Source organism: Bubalus bubalis, chromosome 16 (genome assembly GCF_019923935.1).
Source record: "Bubalus bubalis isolate 160015118507 breed Murrah chromosome 16, NDDB_SH_1, whole genome shotgun sequence".
NCBI lineage: Eukaryota > Metazoa > Chordata > Mammalia > Artiodactyla > Bovidae > Bubalus > Bubalus bubalis.
Genome location: NC_059172.1, coordinates 25,495,756 through 25,511,807, shown reverse-complemented (window position 1 = coordinate 25,511,807; position 16,052 = coordinate 25,495,756). Strand labels below are relative to the sequence as shown.

The window sequence follows — 16,052 nt, the reverse complement described above, 5'->3', positions numbered from 1 at the left end:
TTTAATGGCTGAATAATACTCCATTGTGTATATGTACCACAGCTTTCTTATCCATTCATCTGCTGATGGACATCTAGGTTGCTTCCATGTCCTGGCTATCATAAACAGTGCTGCGATGAACATTGGGGTACTCATGTCTCTTTCCCTTCTGGTTTCCTCAGTGTGTATGCCCAGCAGTGGGATTGCTGGATCATAAGGCAGGTCTATTTCCAGTTTTTTAAGGAATCTCCACACTGTTCTCCTTAGTGGCTGTACTAGTTTGCATTCCCACCAACAGTGTAAGAGGGTTCCCTTTTCTCCACACCCTCTCCAGCATTTATTACTTGTAGACTTTTGGATCGCAGCCATTCTGACTGGTGTGAAATGGTACCTCATAGTGGTTTTGATTTGCATTTCTCTGATAATGAGTGATGTTGAGCATCTTTTCATGTGTTTGTTAGCCATGTGTATGTCTTCTTTGGAGAAATGTCTATTTAGTTCTTTGGCCCATTTTTTGATTGGGTCATTTATTTTCCTGGAGTTGAGCTGTAGGAGTTGCTTGTATATTCTCGAGATTAGTTGTTTGTCAGTTGCTTCATTTGCTATTATCTTCTCCCATTCTGAAGGCTGTCTTTTCACCTTGCTAATAGTTTCCTTTGATGTGCAGAAGCTTTTAAGGTTAATTAGGTCCCATTTGTTTATTTTTGCTTTTATTTCCAATATTCTGGGAGGTGGGTCATAGAGGACCCTGCTGTGATGTATGTCAGAGAGTGTTTTGCCTATGTTCTCCTCTAGGAGTTTTATAGTTTCTTGTCTTATGTTTAGATCTTTAATCCATTTTGAGTTTATTTTTGTGTATGGTGTTAGAAAGTGTTCTAGTTTCATTCTTTTACAAGTGGTTGACCAGAGTTCCCAGCACCACTTGTTAAAGAGATTGTCTTTAATCCACTGTATATTCTTGCCTCCTTTGTCGAAGATAAGGTGTCCATAGGTGCGTGGATTTATCTCTGGGCTTTCTATTTTGTTCCATTGATCTATATTTCTGTCTTTGTGCCAGTACCATACTGTCCTGATAACTGTGGCTTTGAGGTAGAGCCTGAAGTCAGGTAGGTTGATTCCTCCAGTTCCATTCTTCTTTCTCAAGATTGCTTTGGCTATTCGAGGTTTTTTGTTTTTCCATACAAATTGTGAAATTATTTGTTCTAGCTCTGTGAAGAATGCTGTTGGTAGCTTGATAGGGATTGCATTGAATCTATAGATTGCTTTGGGTAGTTCTAGCAATCAGAATCCAACAACACATTAAAAAGATCATACACCATGACCAAGTGGGCTTTATCCCAGGGATGCAAGGATTCTTCAATATCCGCAAATCAATCAATGTAATACACCACATTAACAAATTGAAAAATAAAAACCATATGATTATCTCAATAGATGCAGAGAAAGCCTTTGACAAAATTCAACATCCATTTATGATCAAAACTCTCCAGAAAGCAGGAATAGAAGGAACATACCTCAACATAATAAAAGCTATATATGACAAACCCACAGCAAACATTATCCTCAATGGTGAAAAATTGAAAGCATTTCCTCTAAAGTCAGGAACAAGACAAGGGTGCCCACTTTCACCATTACTATTCAACATAGTTTTGGAAGTTTTGGCCACAGCAATCAGAACAGAAAAAGAAATAAAAGGAATCCAAATTGGAAAAGAAGAAGTAAAGCTCTCACTGTTTGCAGATGACATGATCCTCTACATAGAAAACCCTAAAGACTCCACCAGAAAATTACTAGAACTAATCAATGACTATAGTAAAGTTGCAGGATATAAAATCAACACACAGAAATCCCTTGCATTCCTATACACTAATAATGAGAAAACAGAAAGAGAAATTAAGGAAACAATTCCATTCACCATTGCAACGGAAAGAATAAAATACTTAGGAATATATCTACCTAAAGAATCTAAAGACCTATATATAGAAAACTATAAAACACTGGTGAAAGAAATCAAAGAGGACACTAACAGATGGAGAAATATACCATGTTCATGGATTGGAAGAATCAATATAGTGAAAATGAGTATTCTACCCAAAGCAATCTGTAACAGCTATTTAAATTCCACAGAATTATTGTTTCCCAAAATACATTTTAGGAAACATTGTCACAGAGAAGCACAAAGCAAGGAGAAGGAACTCACATTTACTTGTTTATCTTTTAACTGCCCTTTATTAGTCAATTATCTGTTAAGTACTTTATAAACATAATTTCATTTACTTCTCTCAGTGATGTTATTAAAAGATATTAATATCTTTATTTTATAGTGAAGAAATGGAAACTTAGAGCTATTAAGTCGCTAATCTATGGTCACATGTATAGTAAAGTTTCAAGCTGGAATTCAAATCCAGAGATATCTACCTTCCTGACACCTCAATTGATTTTTTTTAAATTGTTTATTCTGCTGCTGTCATGAACTTAGCCTAAACATGAAATACATACCTATGTAGAAAGGCTCTGAATATTATGGGTGAATATTAATTTGAATGTAAATAGTCCATTATAATAATTCAAAAATATTCTTAATAATGCAACATTTTTAGAGAACAATGAAGGTAGAAATTAGTTATCTTTTAAGTTGCATCACTAGATTATATTATACTACGTTTTTAACATCCAAATTCTTTAATCATCATTACTTGAGCACTTCTTGGTGAAAGAATTGAAAACTATTTCCTCTTCTCAGGAAATGTTTCCTGATTCTCTACTCTGTGCCTGTCTCGGTTCCCTTACCTGCACAGTGTATCCCGTAGGACAGTGGTATGGAAGTCAAATAATAGCTTCAAAGTGTACACAGAACAATGCTAGCCTCATACTAAGGCATCCATATATACATTTATTCAACCAGTTCACTTACCCAAGCAATTGGGCATGCAGCTTATGTCCTAATTTTGTAAACAAAATGCATGAAGGTCTTGCTCTCATGAAATTTACATTTTGATGAGCGAATCAGATAATACACAAGTGAAAACAGTAAATATGTGTCAGGTAATGTATAGGATTATGTTCCAGATGTTCAAGCTGGATTTAGAAAAGGCAGGGGAACCAGAGATCAAATTACCAACATCTGTTGGATCATGGAAAAAGCAAGAGAGTTCCAGAAAAATATCTACTTCTGCTTTATTGACTATGCCAAAGCCTTTGATTGTGTGGACCACAACAAACTGTGGACAATTCTTAAAGAGATGGGAATACCAGATCACCTGACCTGCCTCTTAAGAAATCTGTATGCAGGTCAGGAAGCAACAGTTAGACCTGGACATGGAACAACATACTGGTTCCAAATAGGAAAAGGAGTACATCATGGCTGTATATTGTTATCCTGCTTATTTAACTTCTATGCAGAGTACATCGTGAGAAATGCTGGGCTGGAAGAAGCACAGTCTGGAATCAACATTCCTGGGAGAAATATCAATAACCTCAGATATGTAGATGACACCACCCTTATGGCAGAAAGAAAAGAAGAACTAGAGAGCCTCTTGATGAAAGTGAAAGAGGAGAGTGAAAAAGTTGTCTTAAAACTCAGCATTCAGAAAACCAAGATCATGGCATCTGGTCCCATCACTTCATGGGAAATAGATGGGGAAACAATGGAAACAGTGAGAGACTTTACTTTCTTGGGCTCCAAAATCACTGCAGATGGTGACTGCAGCCATGAAATTAAAAGACGCTTACTCCTTGGAAGAAAAATTATGCCCAACCTAGACAGCATATTAAAAAGCAGAGACATTGTTTTGCCACCAAAGGTCCATGTAGTCAAAGCTATGTTTTTTCCAGTAGTCATGTACGGATGTGAGAGTTGGACTATAAAGAAAACTGAGCACTGAATAATTGATGCTTTTGAACTGTGGTGTTGGAGAAGACTCTTGAGAGTCCCTTGGACTGCAAGGAGATCCAACCAGTCCATCTTAAAGTAAATCAGTCCTGAATATTCATTGAAAGGACTGATGCTGAAGCTGAAACTCCAATACTTTGGCCACCTGATGCAAAGAACTGACTCATTGGAAAAGACCCTGATGCTGGGAGGGATTGGGGGCAGGAGGAGAAGGGGACGACAGAGGATGAGATGATTGGATGGCGTCACCGACTCAGTGGACATAGTCTGAGTAAACTCTGGGAGTTGGTGATGAACAGGGAGGCCTGGCATGCTGCAATTCATGGGGTTGCAGAGTCAGACACGACTGAGCAACTGGACTGGACTGAACTGAACTGAATGTATAAGATTTTAGGTTGTGCTACAGTAAAAAAAATAATTTCAAATCTCTGTGGCTTAACCCAGTACACATTGTTTCTCATTTATGCTATATACTTAAAGCAAGTTAGCAGAGCAACTCTGCAATTCACTTGCATAGGCATTCAGGACAAAGTCTCCATCTTGACTCATGCACTGTGATCCTCAAAAGAAATATGAGGTATTGTGCAATGACTTTCTTTTTCTTTTTTTGTTTTTAATAGGAGGGAAATTGCTTTACAAGGTTGTGTTGGTTTCTCTGTACCACAACATGAATCACCATAAGCATATATGTATGTTCCTCCCTCCTGAACCTCCCTCCCACTCCCCATCCCCATCCTACAATAGCCAGGACATAGAAGCAACCTAGATATCCAGCAACAGATGAATGGATAAAGAAGTTGTGGTACATATATGCAGTGGAATATTGCACAGTTATAAAAAGGAATGAGTTTGAGTCAGCTGAACTTAAGTAGATGAACTAAGAGCTTGTTATACAAAGTGAAGTACGTCAGAAAGAAAAACAAATATCCTACATTAACACATATATATGTGCAATGACTCTTAAAGGCCTCTAGCAAGAAGAGAGGCCACATCTCACTGATAAAGGCAAGTCAAATATCTGTGCCTAATGTCAAAGGGTGTAGGGAGTATCTGGCTGACACTTGCTTGGAAGGAGTACAGAACTTCCCTGAATGTGATCACATACACTGAGAGAAGTCCTGAGAGAGAAATAAAGCAGGACAGTAGAGACTAGGGGCCACTTGTGGGGACAATGCTATTTGACACAAATCAGCCAGGAAGGGCCTCAATGATTGGGTGACATTTAAGTGGGGAAATGGAGTAACAGGTAGTGGTGGTCTTGTAGTTATTTGGGGGAAGAGTTTTCTGGTCCAGAAAGACAGCCAAGGTAAAGGCCCTGATGCAGAAGTATTCTTGACATGTTTGCAAAACAGCTATAAGGTCTAGATAATGTAATTGAAGGAGCAAGGGAGATAATTAGGGGGAGAAGTTCAATGAGAACAGGAGGTTAGATCAGGAAGAGCCCTGTAGGTCACTGTGAAGACTTGGGCTTTAGTGAAGAGCAGGATTGATGTTTTGAACAGAGCAGAGATGTATCTGGGGTACACAGTAATGGGACCACTCCAGCCACTGTGCGAGGAAGGAGGCTGCTGCATCATCCAGGTGAGAGATGGTTCTGGCTTATGTCAGAGTGAGAGCAGTGGAGGTGAGAAAGGGTGAGATTATAGATACATTTGGAAAATGGAGTCATGAGGATTTGTTCACTGACCAGACATTGGGTGGGTGTGAAAGAAAGAAAAATGTTAAGGGCAAATCCAAAGTTTTTAAAGTGAGAAACTGTAAGGATGAAATCATAACCTATCAAGAGATGGCAACTTTGAGAGAAGAGCTCCTAAAGTGTTGCCTTAAGTATCATGATTATTTAGTCTCTACAGCAGCTCTACTAGGAACATCGCACTGGCCTCATTTAGAAAAAAGACACATAGCTGATGCTGAGGACTGTTAAGTGGCTTAGCCAGGGAAATAGTTACAGATCATTTGGTTCCCAACTCCAAGAGTGATACCCTGATAATTACAGGGCATATTTCTTGGATTCTTCTAGTTCAGTGACTAACTAGATTATGATATATTTTTAAGTGTTATATCATGAAGGTTAAATTACTTCAGCTATGAGTAAAAATGCCAGTGTAGAATTTGTAAAAGGGTTGGCATAAAACTACCAAAAGAAGGTCTTGTAGCTCCTATCAGTTGTGTTATCTGTATAGAATTGCCACCAGCTCCACTATCCTCCACAAAATGAAAAAATAACAGGTAAATCTGGATAAATGTTCATCTGCCAGCCTAATCAAAGCAATCAGCCAGATCAGCAGAAGACTGGGATTTCATTTTAACATTGCAAATCAATATTAAGGTAGCTGGATATCTATATTTATGTCTCTATATAGAAATCATATGTATAGTATATAACTACATATATGTTTTTACGTATGTGTGTGTTTCCGGGTGTGTATGCCGTCATGTCCGCCTCTTTACGACCCCCTGTGTTATAGTCACCAGGCTCTTCTGTCCATGGATGGAATTCTCCAGGCAAGAATACTGGAGTGGTTTGCTATTTCCTACTCCAGGATATCTTCCCAACCCAGGGATCAAATCTGTGTCTCTTGCTTCTCCTACACTGCTAGGTGGATTCTTTACGAATTGGGCCACCTGGGAAGCCCTGTTTTGTATATAACCTCACGTTTTAAGCCTGTTGAAAGATTTGCTTCTTAGAAATATTTAATATTATTTTAGATTCCTCACTTTCTCCTCTTGGAGGCCTGTTGAGAAGATTTCATGGGAAACATGAAGTTTTATCTTCTGTGATATTTATTCAAATATCTTCAAAGTTTGAATAAAATATAAAATGAAGCAAAAATCCAGGAAGTTCATACATATTTTTAAATTATAACCACCATTTCCCATTAGTGTTATAGCTGCCATTCCATCCTCTACTAAAAAGCTAACTGTGTAAAACCTAAATATAATATTATCATTTTATAAACACTTTTTAGTGCCAGGCATTGTTCTGTGTGTATGTGTGTGCATATACTTATATATAAAGAGTATATAACCATGCATATACATTTTATCTATCTATCTATATCTATCCATCCAATCAGGTGTAAGGTGGTTGTTAGTTAGCTTATCTTAAAGAAAGTGAAATGAAAAGTGAAAGTGAAGGTTACTCAGTCATGTCCGACTCTTTGTGACCCCATGGACTGTACAGTCCATGGAACTCTCCAGGGCAGAATACTTGAGTGGGTAGCCTTTCCCTTCTCCAGGGGATCTTCCCAACCCAGGGATCAAACCCAGGTCTCCCGCATTGCTGGCAGGTTCTTTACAAGCTGAGCCACAAGGGAGGCCATTTATTCTGAAACTGTATCCTTCACACTTCTCTTGATGTTAAAATGCCTTTTATTTCACAACATAGTGGATTTAGAAGAGTCTTTTTTTTCAATGTCTTTACTTGACAAAATGGGAAATAAGAATTGCTATATTTTCCTCCTCCATCATCTCATAGTCTTCTTCCTTCCATCACCATCATCATAATTTTTAGTTTGACTTGACTATGAAAACTGAAGTGTGCAACTGAAATGCGAAAAGACATTTTCATTCAACATGAAATTGGATACCCTTGTGCTTTTTTTCCTTACATTTTTTTTTCCCAAGCAGCATGGGTCAACTTATTGGATTCAGATTCTCAGAGATTATTTCTTGGCTTTTGAAGAACACATAAAATCAGTTTTAAAAGGTGATAACCAACATATTAGGAGAGCTAATCTGTAGATGAGACCTTACCTATAGCGTTCCAGAATTTAACCTGGCACTTGAATGAAACATTGTTTCTTTACTATGATGAGAATTTCATCAATATTAAGTCAACAAAGGAGTTTTTTTTTTTAACTTTAAAGCATTTTATTCTTTTAAATGAGAAAGTTGGCAGAGATTATTAGTAAGGTTTCCTCTATTGTTAACATTTAATAATTCCAGAACAGTTTTTGAAGGACTCACGAATCCCTACCTTTCTTTGTTGTTCATTCGCTCAGCCGTGTCTGATTCTTTGCAACCCCTAGGACTACAACATGCCAGGCTTCCCTGTCCCTCATTATCTCCTGGAGTTTTCTCAAACTCATGTCCATTGAGTTGGTTATGCCATCCAACCATCTCGTCCTCTGTCACCTCCTTCTTCTGCCCTCAATCTTTCCCAGCATCAGGGTCTTTTCCAATGAGTCAGCTCTTTGCATCAGGTAGCCAAAGTACTGGAGTTTCAGCTTCAGCATCAGTCCTTCAAATGAATATTCAGGATTGATTTCCTTTAGGATTGACTGGTTTGATCTCCTTGCTGTCCAAGAGACTCTCAAGAGTCTTCTCCAACACCACAGTTTGAAAGCATCAATTCTTTGGTGCTCAACCTTCTTTATGGACCAACTCTCACATCTGTACATGACTACTGGAAAAACCATAGCTTTGACTAGATGGACTTTTGGGGGAAAAGTGATGTCTCTCATTTTCTTTAGAGAGATACTAATTCCATACTTGTTCATGGGATCCCCCTATAGTCCCACGATGAGAAACAAAACTGTATGTCACCAAGGCTACTTTAAACATCAATTATTCTCCTTAAACCACAGAAGCCTGAGCCTGGCATAATTATTTTTAGCCTTGTGACTTCTCCATGCCACTCTGATAGCCTGGTTCATGATTCAATAAGAGACCTAACTGCTTTGGATTCTTTCCAGTTTCCAGGCAGACTTGTGATTAGTTCATATTTCTGCCATGCCCTCTCTTCCATCCTCCATCTGACTCTGCTTCTTCCTCAGCTGGGTGGCTCCTTCCTTGATAAACTCCTGCTCGGACTCCTAATCTCAAGGACTGGCACTGGAGATTTTCTATCACTTTCATTTTTGGTATTCTTAGGATTTTTTTTTAAATTTTATTTTATTTTTAAACTTTACATAATTGTATTAGTTTTGCCAAATATCAAAATGAATCCACTACAGGTATACACGTGTTCCCCATCCTGAACCCTCCTCCCTCCTCCCTCCCCATACCATCCCTCTGGGTCGTCCCAGTGCACCAGCCCCAAGCATCCAGTATCGTGCATCATCGAACCTGGACTGGCAACTCGTTTCATACATGATATTTTACATGTTTCAATGCCATTCTCCCAAATCCTCCCACCCTCTCCCTCTCCCACAGAGTCCATAAGACTGTTCTATACATCAGTGTCTCTTTTGCTGTCTCGTACACAGGGTTATTGTTACCATCTTTCTAAATTCCATATATATGTGTTAGTATACTGTATTGGTGTTTTTCTTTCTGGCTTACTTCACTCTGTATAATAGGCTCCAGTTTCATCCACCTCATTAGAACTGATTCAAATGTATTCCTTTTAATGGCTGAGTAATACGCCATTGTGTATATGTACCACAGCTTTCTTATCCATTCATCTGCTGATGGACATCTAGGTTGCTTCCATGTCCTGGCTATTATAAACAGTGCTGCGATGAACATTGGGGTACACATGTTTCTTTCCCTTTTGGTTTCCTCAGTGTGTATGCCCAGCAGTGGGATTGCTGGATCATAAGGCAGGTCTATTTCCAGTTTTTTAAGGAATCTCCACAATGTTCTCCATAGTGGCTGTACTAGTTTGTATTCCCACCAACAGTGTAAGAGGGTTCCCTTTTCTCCACACCCTCTCCAGCATTTATTACTTGTAGACTTTTGGATCGCAGCCATTCTGACTGGTGTGAAATGGTACCTCATAGTGGTTTTGATTTGCCTTTCTCTGATAATGAGTGATGTTGAGCATCTTTTCATGTGTTTGTTAGCCATCTGTATGTCTTCTTTGGAGAAATGTCTACTTAGTTCTTTGGCCCATTTTTTGATTGGGTCATTTATTTTTCTGGAGTTGAGCTGTAGGAGTTGCTTGTGTATTCTTGAGATTAGTTGTTTGTCAGTTGCTTCATTTGCTATTATCTTCTCCCATTCTGAAGGCTGTCTTTTCACCTTGCTAATAGTTTCCTTTGATGTGCAGAAGCTTTTAAGGTTAATTAGGTCCCATTTGTTTATTTTTGCTTTTATTTCCAATATTCTGGGAGGTGGGTCAAAGAGGATCCTGCTGTGATGTAAAAATATGGAACACTTCACGAATTTGCGTGTCATCCTTGAGCAGGGGCCATGCTAATCTTCTCTGTATCGTTCCAATTTTAGTATATGTGCTGCCGAAGCAAGCACAACAAAGGAGTTTTAATGATTTTCTAAAAGTTCTATCACCAGGTTGATAAAGATATTGCCTCCATTTGGGAACCAACTGAAAACCAAACGCAGCCCCTCAACCTCCTATTGAGACATCTGTGTAAACTTTGGGTACATTTGTGTGTTTGGTCATAGATTAACACACAAAAATAGAATTAGTATCAACAGTATTGTAAAGGAAGGCCTTTTATGTAGATACTCATAAAGTAAATATTTTTTAAAATAAGCATTGTGTCTATTTAAATGGAACCTTAATATGAGCTCTTCCCAGACATTTAACAAACAAAGATTATTCATCAAACCATAGTTTCATTGTTTGCCTTCCAACCTGTTGTGAAAACTTCACAGAACTTTTATACTTCAGATTATTCTCAAACTATATAATGCCCCAAGTTCCTAAACTTCTCATTCTTTTACTCTTTTAACTTAAGCTAAAAGATTACTTTGTTCTTTAGATAAACCTAATTGAGCATGGAGAGATCTTTGTGCTTCTGTATATTAGAGCAGTGCCACTCCAACTTTTTGTCTCCAGAACCTTCTTTATACTCTTAAAATTATTGAGGAACCCAAAGAGCTTTTTTTTTTAATGTGTTTCATATGTATTGATATCTTCTATATTAGCAATTTTAAATATACATATTTATGTTAAAATAATTTTAAAACAATACTAAACACAGTACATGTTAACATAAATAACATTTTAAAGTAAAATGTATTTTCCAAAAGAAAGCATATTTAGTGAAAATAGCATCATTTTCAACTCTTCTAGTTCTCCTTGTATTTGGTTTGATAGAAAATAGTTGGGTTCTTATATCTGCTTGTACACTCAATCTACTGGGATGCATGGTTTTAGTTATAAAATAGGAAGAAGATTCAGCATCACACAGATAGTACAGTTAGAAAAGGGAAGTGCACTTCAATAGCCTTTTCAGATCATTGTGAATATTCTTGCCTAAGGCCTAATTATATTTTTTAATATTTATTTTTATCATTTATTTGGCTGTTCCAGGTCTTAATTGCAACTCTTGGGATCTTTTGCTGTGGCATGCAAACTCATCTGAGACATGTGGGATCTAGTTCCCTGACTAGGGATTGAATCTGGGGCCCCTACATTGGGACTATGGAGTCTAGGCACTGGACCATCAGGGAAGTTCCCCTAATGTTCCTTTTAAGCTCTGCTCTGGCTATATTGTTCTTCTCCACTAGAGCTGTATGTAACTGGTTTTAAATATTTTACATTTATCATTGAGGACATTCTTCTTTGATACTACATCAAAACTTGACAGGTGGTATCTTGTATATTAAAACCCACTGGTCCATCTTTGACTGCATCTTTTTCTTTACCATACATAATTTTATAACATCATTCAATAGTCTTTGGAAAATATTAGTTCACTGAATTATGTAGCTCTTCTAAACATTGACTCATTCCACTCCATAACATGAAACATTGTACCACTTACTTCACGAAAAAAGCCTTTACATTTGAAGAAGTTGTCAAGCTTACAGTGGTGATACAGCTTCTCTAAAATCCTAGTCTTCGCAAGTATAGTTGTTCTCATTGACAATAGACACTACCAGTTGATTTCCTTGAAATGACAGGCTTGCTTCATTCATTTTTGAGAAAATGTCTGCCAGATCCCCAGGTCTGAATACCTGTGGTTTGACAGATATCCTTTCAACCAATTAAAAATGATAGCCCATGGGAAAAAAGCAGCTAATTCAGCTTGCAACTCAATCACACATGTACCTTTTCTTGAGACATGTTCAGTATTTAGCAGAAGTGTTTTTTCATATTTTCTATTTTGGATGTGAGAGTTGGGCCATAAAGAAGGCTTAGCACTGAAGAATTGATGCTTTTGAACTGTGGTATTGGAGAATACTCTTGAGAGTCCCTTGGACTACAAGGATCAAACCAGTCATTACTGAAATCAGTACTGAATATTCAGGGGAAGGACTGATGCTAAGCTGAAGCTCCAATTTTTTGGCCACCTAATGCGAAGAGCTGACTCATTAGAAAAGACCATGATGCTGGAAAAGATTGAAGGCAGGAGGAGAAGGGGACGACAGAGGGTGAGATGGTTGGATGGCATCACCAACTCGATGGACATGAGTTTGAGCAAGCTCTGGGAGTTGGTGATCAACAGGGAAGCCTGGCATGCTGCGATCCATGGGGTCTCAGAGTTGGACATGACTGAGCAATTGAGCAACAACAATTTTGTCACACTGAATTTTAAAAAACATGTTCAAGGGGTGAGATTGAATAAGATTAGCAATTTTTACTGCCTCACCAAGGACATTATTAAGAAAAACTGTTTTTCTTCTTTTGGGTTCATTTGGAAAAGACTGTAATGGTCAGTTGTTTACTGTCACTTTTAGGTGCTAACAGTGTTACTCACCATTACTGTAGAGCAATCAGTGAAAAAGCAAGTATCACAGTGTTATTATGAAAATCATTTTGACTTTGGGCCTAAAAACTTCTTGGGCACTTCTGTGGGTCCACAGACCACATTTTGAGAATGTTCATATCTGAGGCATGGCCAGATCAGGCTTACCTACTTACCTACCTTAGTGGTAAGGAATCCAGCTGCCAATGCAGCAGATGCAGATTTGATTCCTGGGTTGGGAAGAGCCCCTGGAGGAGGGCACAGCAACCCACTCCAGTATTCTTGCCTGGAAAATACGTGGGCAGTACATGGGGTCACAAAAACGTCAGACACAACTTAACAACTAAGCAACAACAATTCCTGATATAAGATTCCATGTAGCATCTTCCCTTTCAGGGCTATACTCATCCCTAGTAAGACTTTATATGTCATGCTTACGAGGGTAAATGTCTGTTTATATATTTTAAATTGCTAATGAAAAAAATGTCCAATATCAGTGTTAAAGTATAATTTTCAATGAGTTAAAAAACATGGATCTAATACAAATATATAGTAAGCCTGTATCAGAGATTTATTTGCCTCATTAATAAAAGAAATAGCAGGATGGTAAACCTAGTTCAAAGGAGAAAATGTGAAAAAATTATAGTCAGTGTAAAAAAGAATGCTAAAATAAGGCTGCAAAATTGGATTCCAAACTGATTAATGTCCTGCAGTATAATAAAATCTTAACCTTTGGAGTTATATTTCCTACTGAACGGAAATTATTTGCGTCTCTACTGGACAAAAATAATTTGCAGCTTATCCATTTTGTACAAGTTAAGATGGAACTTAACAAATTCCAGGCCCTAATCGAGACAATTACAAATCAAAGGCAGTTGTCTTTCCTTAGATAAAAAATGGATCCTCATGTGGGTTTGTTCAATAGTCCTGTATGGCTCTGAAAGGGAATAGAGTCATGCTTTTGCCTTATTTTCAAGTTTGAATGATTTTTCTTAAATTGGAAATAAAACTATGGATAAGAATTGTTAAGGGAAGATCTTCCCAGGCTTTTAAAATGCTGCAGTATAGTTGAATGAATTTATTAAATATTTATTGAGCATCTCTTTTGCAACATGGATAGCTTTATTTTATCTTCACAACAACCTCATGAGGTAGTTACTATTATTTCTATTATATAGAAGAGGAAACAAGAACAGGAGTTTACTGAGTTGCATAAGGTAACACAGTCAGTAGGTAATAGAGCAAAGATTCAGATATAAGGTCCGAATTTCAATCAACACAATCTGGTACTATGTACAATGATGGAGAACTATTTCTACAAATTTTGAATTTTATTTATGGAAAGCAAAATTAATTTATTCATTTTATAAGGTAATTTTTTTCTGATAAAAAATAAGATCATTGCAGAAGATGTGACACATAAAAAGAAAGAAAAATCAAGTTCCCTCAAAGTTTCACTAACCAGACAAAAACCCAGTTAGCATTGTGCTGTGTTTTCTTGTAAGTCTTACTAAATATATGAGCTTATGAATATATAGTTGCAAATTGTACTGTGATCTATAAAGTGAACGTACTAATTGAGTTATAAAATAATATTACATGGATTGATCACTTATCATTGGACTTGTTAGAGTTTTCGATATTTAATAGTTTAAATGATGTGATGGACATTTTAAAATAAGATCCTCTGATCTCCTTGTCAACTCAGTGAATAGGTACTATGATTATCTGTAGTTAGTTGAGGAAGATAAGCTTACACAAGAACACAGCCAGTTTGCAGAGCTAGGATGAGCCCTTAGAAAACCAAGCCTAGATTTTCAATCATTCGGAAGACCAGGCACCTAAGTTTAGATTATTTTTATCCACACTATTTTCCAAGGGCTCACACAACGAGATCCTGGGATAGTCTGATTTTCATCATGTCTATCTACATCTTTGAAATGGCATTTACTACCACAATCTGTGACATCTTGCTTTCTTGAGATGAAGTGCATTCCCTGCCTCCATCCACAAGGTTCATCAGCGTCTCCTTTGCTCTTCTAAGCCAATAAAACATGCCCTAGGAGGTGGTGCTTCATACATCTGCGTGCCATACGCTGCCACTCAAAATCCGCAGGTGTGTTTTATCAGATTATTAATACTTCTTAACACACACAAAGCTTCAGTCTGCCCAATTCTGTAAAACTCTCTCCTTGAGAAGAAGGATTTGTTTGTTTATTCAATCAAAAGAAAAATTATCTTCAGTTTTGACATACAACATATGGAACTGCACGGCATTACTAGGCAAAACAAGAACTCAACCACAGCTTAAACACACCAAATTCCACCAAATGTTCTGGATTTGGGGAGTGTTCAAAACTTTCTTAGTGCAAATAAGATTTTAAAACGTATTAAACTCACTAGAGAGCTTCTACCTTTCATATAATATTTTGTCCCAGGCCATGGAGAGCAGAGATTATCTATATTCTGAGTCTAACACATCCTTTATTTATGTAAATAAATTTGTTCTCTTGTGCAAAGAGGGTCTTTTCTTTAGAGTTTTGTATAACCTTTGAGGATATAGTTTCAAACCTCTGTTATACCTTCCTGAAATTATATTTTGTAGGCTTTCACCAATTTGATGCATCCTTGGTAATTCATTTTTTAAAAAACATGTTTCTATAGCATGATTAGTGTTAAGTGGATTCCTGAGAAAAGTAAACAAGGATAATTTTGAAAGGGGTTGATGTGTCTACTTTGGAAGATATACTGAGGTGAGAAAGGGTCTCTTTAATAGGCTGGATGTATACAACCTTCCACTTATTAAAAACACAAAACAGAACAAAACAATCATCATCAACAATAATAAACTCTTCCAGCTAACCCTCAATGCAAATGCTCATTATTTTGAAAATGCTCTTCTTGCAGAGCAATAGAAAATTTGACACAATTAGCGGTAAACTCTGACAGCCATCTTCAAGGGACTCACATAATTCCCCAAAGTCTTTTCAGCTGTTTATGTCATTTTATATCCGGCCAAGTGTGAAAGGAAATCTTATATTTGGACCCTAGTTTGGGGGAGCTAGTAAAGGCAGGAAAAAAAACCACATTGTATATTTCTCAATGTACTTCTGTATCTGTCTTCAGAATCAATGCAGACAAGAAATATTTTATGGCTCTTATGATGGAAAGTAGCAAATTCCTGCTGATACCAATACATCTGTGTGGCACCCAGAAGGTCCCTGAAGCAGGGCACGAAAGCTGCTTCCTGAAGGTGAGGGTTAGGACCACCTTTAAGCCCCAGTGGGTCCTTAGAGATGGGGAGGTGTCGACTCACCAGCAAGCTAGAAAGCCAGGACTGGAGCAACAATGGATGGGTGTTCCTCTGGTTTGTATCCCCAGGCCTTGGGCTTGCAAACAAATACCTAAAAAACAGGGAAAAAAAAGTAAAGCATTCTCTTGGATATTCTCCCTAGAATTTCACTGGGGCCCCATAACATCAGAACAGATAGCAAACTTGATAACATCTCTGTACACAAGGGAATCTGATTTCAAATAGTAAGAACAGGCTTGTCTTTGATTTGCATGCATGCGAGTCA

General features: G+C 37.6%; 1 non-coding gene across 1 annotated transcript; it reads right to left on the bottom strand.

Annotated features, from left to right (window-relative positions):
* Positions 1 to 9,959: 9,959 nt before the first annotated feature.
* On the bottom strand, positions 9,960 to 10,066 carry LOC112579763. Its single transcript, XR_003104097.2, has one exon. It is a non-coding gene; the product is annotated as a U6 spliceosomal RNA (small nuclear RNA).
* Positions 10,067 to 16,052: the final 5,986 nt, after the last annotated feature.